Source organism: Oncorhynchus tshawytscha, linkage group LG08 (genome assembly GCF_018296145.1).
Source record: "Oncorhynchus tshawytscha isolate Ot180627B linkage group LG08, Otsh_v2.0, whole genome shotgun sequence".
Lineage (NCBI taxonomy): Eukaryota > Metazoa > Chordata > Actinopteri > Salmoniformes > Salmonidae > Oncorhynchus > Oncorhynchus tshawytscha.
In genome coordinates, this window is record NC_056436.1 from 61,241,995 (window position 1) to 61,248,631 (window position 6,637).

The following is a 6,637-nucleotide window of genomic DNA, read 5'->3' on the forward strand; positions in this document are numbered from 1 at the left end:
CTGGTCCCAGTCACGCCGCTAGCCCGAGCCCCAGTGTTAACTGACTATAACATTGTTGACCGGCTATAACATTGTTGACCGGGTGATGGACTAAGGGCTTGATTCAAGCCGTATCGCCGAAGTTGAGAGCTATAGCTTGATTTAAGTTTAAATGCAATGTTCCCGCGCTTGTGGAGACTGCATTCACAGTCAACTTTGCATATGTCAGCTCAATCGGAAATTACCTTCACATTGTAAGTGCGATATAACGCTGAACTTCGGCGAAACGGATTGAATTGAGACCTTACATTGGCAGCAATAGGGTAAATATATACATATATATATATATATATATTTATATTTTATTATTTTTTAATTTTACCCCTTTTCTCCACAATTTTTCATGGTATCTAATTGGTAGTTACAGTCTTGTCTCATCTCTGCAACTCCAGTACGGACTCGGGAGAGGCGAAGGTCGAGAGCCATGCGTCCTCCAAAACACAACCCAACCAAGCCACACTGCTTCTTTGACACAATGCCCACTTAACCCGGAAGCCAGCCGCACCAATGTGTTGGAGGAAACACCATAAACCTGGTGACTGTGATAACGTGCACTGCGCCCTGCCCGCCATAGGAGTCGCTAGTGCACGATGGGACAAGGACATCCCCTCCGGCCAAATCCTCCTGATAACCTGGACGACGCACGGGCCAATTGTGTGCCCCATGGGTCTCCCGGGCGCAACAAAGACTGAACTCGAACCCAGAATCTCTAGTGGCACACCTAGCACTTAGACCACTGCGCCACTCGGGAGGCCCTAAAATATGTATTTTTAACTAGTGTCGATGCATGGATTCTTTGATTGGAAACGTTTATAATTTAAATGGGGTGATTGCTGAATATAACAGAAAGTAATGCAAGGTAACACACTGAAAAATGAATGCTGAGTGGTGGTGACTGACAGCTGTGTTAGGTACCCAACCAGATTAAAACAGGAGACACAGACAGAGCAGAATTCCTCACCATTGTCAGGGGTGTAATAACAACATCAGCCGCTACATGAATAAGAGGAAAAACAAACACGTTTTTTAAAGTGTGATCATTGAGTGTATTATTTTGGTGTGGTGTTAAATCTGAATTTCACTCGAGTGTTGTATAAAATGCATGACTGGAATAAATAAGAGTTAGAGCAAGCCAGTGAGAAATCATTGTTACAAATGTGAGCACCATTACAAATCCATGCATAAAGCTTACTGTGGTGTAGCCAGTCTCTTTCATTCATAATGAGATGATATCCTGCTGAAGTAGCTGGAAGAAGACACTACCTTGAAATCTGCCAGCATTCCCAACACTGTGTCTGTGTCTGGGCCAGGCTTGGAGGAGGGTTAGTGTTCTCAGTATCTAAGCACTGTCTATAAGATGTTTACCACACACATACACACCTGCACACTCCACTCACACACACACACTAAAGTGCCAACACACACACACGTGCACACACACACACACGTGCACACACTCACGCACACAGGGAAATGAACGTGCACATACACACACACAAAAGACATGGACTACAATTCTGACACTTCCCTGGGGCTTGGATGTGAAAGCAGGCTGGATGGAAGAAGAATGAAGATGTGTCTGATTCCAACAGCAGCCAATAGGAGAGTAGTACCTTACACCCAGTGCTCTCTGATAGGTTCTCCTGGCACTCTTCATCTCCGGGTCCGTATCATTGTCTTTAATCACAAGCACACCGACAGTCCAACCCAGAGACAAGACCCAGGGAGGGGTGGAGGGATGGAAGGAGGAACGGAACAGTAGAAGCAGCCAGGGTGTTATTATGAATAAAGTATTAAAACAGTTAGCACATCAAAAGCATACAGGGGCCATGGTATCATACATTAAAGTAACATAGTATAGCTTAATGTCTCCTAAGGCATGTTATGGTGACGCTGCTTTGATTTGAAATGCATTGTGTGCACGGCGAATGGATTTGTGCGAGTGGAGAGCGAAAGGGTGGCGTAGGTGCAGACCATCATTTAAAACCAACCTCATAGGCTCTTCAAAGCCTTTGTGATTGAGGGTATTTAGTGTGCACTGGTGTAAAAGAGACCCAGATATTTAGCACTTACTGCTGCAGGAGAGACCCGGATATTTAGCACTTACTGGTATAGGAGAGACCCAGATATTTAGTGCTTACTGGTGTAGGAGAGACCCAGATATTTAGTGCTTACTGGTGTAGGAGAGACCCGGATATTTAGTGCTTCCTGGTGTAGGAGAGACCCAGATATTTAGTGCTTACTGGTATAGGAGAGACCCGGATATTTAGTGCTTACTGGTGTAGGAGAGACCCAGATATTTAGCGCTTGCCCATGTAAGAGAGACATATGATATTTAGTGCTTACTGGTGTAGGAGAGACCCGGATATTTAGAGCTTACTGGTGTAGGAGAGACCCGGATATTTAGCTCTTACTGGTGTAAGACAGACCTGGATTTTTAGAGCTTACTAGTGAAGGAGAGACCCGGAAATGTAGCACTTACTGGTGCAGGAGAGACCCAGATATTTAGTGCTTACTGGTGCAGGAGAGACCCAGATATTTAGTGCTTACTGGTGCAGGAGAGACCCAGATATTTAGTGCTTACTGGTGCAGGAGAGACCCAGATATTTAGCTCTTACTGGTGCAGGAGAGACCCAGATATTTAGCTCTTACTGGTGCATGAGACCCGGGCCACGGCTGTATAAACAACAGATATGCTGGTGTAGCTGGTGATGCATAGACCTACAGTTGAAGTCGGAAGTTTACATACACTTAGGTTGGAGTCATTAAAACTTGTTTTTCAACCACTCCACACATTTCTTGTTAACAAGCTATAGCTTTGGCAAGTCGGTTAGGACATCTACTTTGTGCATGACACAAGTAATTTTTCCAACAATTGTTTACAGACAGAATATTTAACTTATAATTCACTGTATCACGATTCCAGTGGGTCAGAAGTTTACATGCACTAAGTTGACTGTGCCTTTAAAGAGCTTGGAAAATTCCAAAATAATATCATGGCTTTAGAAGCTTCTGATAGGCTAATTGACATCATTTGAGTCAATTGGAGGTGTACCTGTGGATGTATTTCAAGGCCTACCTTCAAACTCTGTGCCTCTTTGCTTGACATCATGGAAAAATCAAAAGAAATCAGCCAAGACATCTGAAAAAAAATTGTAGACCTCCACAAGTCTGGTTCATCCTTGGAAGCAATTTCCAAATGCCTGAAGGTACCACATTCATCTGTACAAACAATAGTATGCAAGTATAAACACCATGGGACCACGCAGCCGTCATACCGCTCAGGAAGGAGACGTGTTCTGTCTAGAGATGAATGTACTTTGGTGCGAAAAGTGCAAATAAATCCCAGAACAACAGCAAAGGACCTTGTGAAGATGCTGGAGGAAACGGGTACAAAAGTATCTATATCCACAGTAAAACGAGTCCTATATCGACATAACCTGAAAGGCCGCTCAGAAAGGAAGAAGGCACTGCTCCAAAACCGCCATAAAAAAGCCAGACTACGGTTTGCAACTGCACGTGGGGACAAAGATCGTACTTTGTGGAGAAATGTCCTCTGGTCCGATGAAACAAAAATACAACTGTTTGGCCATAATGATCATCGTTATGTTTGGAGAAAAAAGGGGGATGCTTGCAAGCCAAAGAACACCATCCCAACCGTGAAGCACGGGGGTGGCAACATCATGTTTTGGGGGTGCTTTGCTGCAGGAGGGACTGGTGCAATTCACAAAATAGATGGCGTCATGAGAAAGGAAAATGATGTGGATATATTGAAGCAACATCTCAATACATCAGTCAGGAAGTTAAAGCTTGGTCGCAAATGGGTCTTCCAAATGGACAATGACACCAAGCATACTTCCAAAGTTTTGGCAAAATGGCTTAAGGACAACAAAGTCAAGGTATTGGAGTGGCCATCACAAGCCCTGACCTCAATCCCATAGAAGATTTGTGGGCAGAATTGAAAAAGCGCGTGCGAGCAAGGAGGCCTACAAACCTGACTCAGTTACACCAGCTCTGTCAGAAGGAATGGGCCAAATTCACCCAAATTATTGTGGGAAGCTTGTGGAAGGCTACCCGAAACATTTGACCCAAGTTAAACAATTTCAAGGCAATGCTAATAAATACTAATTGAGTGTATGTAAACTTCTGACCCATTGGGAATGTGATGAAAGAAATAAAAGCTGAAATAAATAATTCTCTCTACTATCATTTCACATTCTTAAAATAAAGTGGTGATCCTAACTGACCTAAAACAGGGAATTTTTACTAGGATTAAATGTCAGGAATTGTTCAAAACTGAGTTTAAAGGTATTTGGCTAAGGTGTATGTAAACATCCAACTTCAATTATACATACATACCACATGATTAATACTCAGTATAAACAACAACAACAAGATTTGGCAAAGATTTATTCATTTTGCACCTATTATCAGATTACCGAGCATATTCACTGGAAAGAAACATTTCTCATTTGATGTTGCAATTTCTCTTTTCCCGCCTCATAAACCTTGAATCCTGAATCCTGCATTTGCCAATATTGCACTAATACTCCTTTAAAAAATGAAGACGGATGGTAGTAAGACATCTTTCTCTCTCTCTCTCTTTGCCCCCGACGCCAGGCAATTATCCTAATCTACCTTCCTCCTCTGCGCCTGCTCTCCTCTCCTCCAACGCATCACGCTGCTATGGACCACCTCTGTGCCTTCATTATCAGCTTTGGGAGTGTCTAATGGCTTGGCTCTCTCACGGCGCAGTCAGATGGAGGAGAGAGAGAATGCTGCTGAGGAAGAGAGACAGAGGGACTGGGGAGCAGGAGGGGGGGAACAGCACTGTAGGGAGACAGCACTAAAAGTTAACATCTCAATCACTCGGGACAATACTGCCAGAGTCTGTTAGCTTTAGCTTTTCAGATGTCACCCTGAAGACGAATGGCGGTGGGACGAGGTTGTCTGTCACATTGCAATGTCAAAGAGGTGGTGAGGGAAGGACACTTTAGAGGAGGAGACAGATTGTGTGGTGTGTGTGTGTGTGTGTGGGGGGGGGGGGGTTCTTCGACCTAAAATCCTCAAAAGTCCCCACAAGGATAGTAAAACAAGGAAAATTCTCCCTCTTGGGGACATTTCCCACGTCCCTATGAGGACAAGGGCTATTTTAGCTTAAGGGTTAGGTTTAGGTTTAGGGTTACAATTAGAGTAAGGGATTAGTGGTTAAGGTTAGGGTTAGGGTTACAATTAGAGTAAGGGGTTAGTGGTTAAGGTTAGGATTAGGGTTAGGGAAAATAGGATTTTGAATGGAAATCAATTTTAGGTCCCCATGAGGACAGAAGAACGAAATGTGTGTGTGTGTGTGTTTGTGCCTGTTTGTTTGTGTAACGGGATGGGCCAGCCATGGGGTGTGTTTAGGGCGACTGGTCATGTTTTGAGACAGGACAGAGCGGCTGGTGCACCACAACATACAGCCTAGTCTCTTGGAATCAGCAAACCATTTAACGTACAGAAGGACTGGGGGTGGCAATTCAGTTGCACTTTGTTTTTTTTTTAGACAAAATGACACCCTTGACGGTTGGAAAAATGTTGGGGTCCCTGAACAGATTTCTGCAATACGAAAATAAAACGTGTGACATCAAGACAGACATTTTCAAACCTAGTTCTGAACCCCTAAAGAGAGCAGTGACAAATGGAACCACACCCACACTCCTTCTGCACCATGTTTTTGCTCACTCCAAAAATGTCATATACTGTGATGTATATGTTGTGATATAGAATATATTCTACATGGCACAAACATACATGGACTCATTTCAAGTGTACTGTAACTGTACATTCCATGCTCGGAGGAATGGCACATATTCAGATGGTCTAACGTGTGTCTCTGCTTCCGTCTAAACATATGATGAGGTACAGTGAATATGGAGGTCTGGCACTAAATGCCTTTAGAATGGTACTACAGAGCACTCCATTTAAATGCTAATGTTTAGTAATGTATGTGTTATATAATGTTTGCGACATGCACACTTCATGAAAACGCTTTAGTCTACACATAAACGTACCACATGGGCGCACCCCCTCACTGAAATGACTCTAGATACAGTATTTAATAATCTGTTGAGTTGCCAAATGCTATGTAAATACAGTACATGGTGAGCTGTGCATAGTCTCAGTGTAGAGCCTGGGTACTGTTTGGTCACCAACAAACAATGGGGGCAGTGTTAGCCTAAAAAATGGGCAATAACGCAGTATTAGTCAACAGCCTGAGTCAATACACTCCACTGGGCTGCATGTCCTCCTACAAACACAACCAATTGCTCCATCAGGCCTCTGCAACTAGATGGAAACATCAATTACAGTAAATTAAACCAAAACAATGAGGAACACTTTCATTTGTTTAATCTCCTGAGCCGCTTTGGATGAAAGCAAGCAACATTGGAGTAAGATAACATTACATAGCCCAACGTTATTACCCCCATCCATCAACCCCCCCCACACACATACACTTCAAAAAATGTTTTCAATGTCCGGCCCACTTTATGGATGTAATTGAATTCCAAATAAGCGGCCTCTGACTCTGAAAACCCTCGGCAGCTCCACTGTTCATCTG